Source organism: Rhea americana, unplaced genomic scaffold, assembly GCF_003343005.1.
Source record: "Rhea americana isolate MKP2758 unplaced genomic scaffold, rheAme1 scaffold_37, whole genome shotgun sequence".
Taxonomy (NCBI): Eukaryota; Metazoa; Chordata; class Aves; order Rheiformes; family Rheidae; genus Rhea; species Rhea americana.
Genome location: NW_028186501.1, coordinates 4,402,407 through 4,403,090, shown reverse-complemented (window position 1 = coordinate 4,403,090; position 684 = coordinate 4,402,407).

Below are 684 nucleotides of genomic sequence, written 5' to 3'. Positions count from 1 at the left end.
TGGCAAAATCAGCAGTCACAAGGATATCCCCAGCACTGCATACATTACAGTTCAAAAAATATGTACACAAGCAAAGAAATGCCAGAGTACTTGAGTATTTAATGACAGCATCAGATGTGGGTTAACTGGAGAGTGCTGCAGAAATTATGGTTCAGTGCATGGGTAGCCAATCTAACCACAAAACTAGCGCTAAGCGCCAGCTCTGGCTCATGAACATCCACTTCAGCACCCATTCTTGAATCATTCAGATGGCCACATCTAAACATCCAAGTGAACAGAGATGAAGCCAGGTGAAATATTTTGGATGAAGTAAAACCTTGTACCTACAATCGGGATCTCTCCTTAGTTCAATGTGCCATGACATTTATAATAAAAGATAATCAACAAAAAAAATCCTGTAGTGTCAAATACACATATTCAGCAACTCAACAAAAGTCAGGCCTGGGAAAGAGGAAAATGGAAGCCTGATCCGGTGGCCAACTGAGTTTGCATCTTGTTCAATCAAGRGAACCATTTGTGGATTGCAATTCTGAAGAATGAAAGAGAAGACCCAAAAAATGAGTGGCACATAATATTACTCTCCTTTTTCTGAAGATGTACTTTTGTTTTTAAACACACTGGACAAACTGCTTAAAAAAAGAAAGAAAGGTAATATAGTAATTCCTGTACAATAGAGCATTAGGG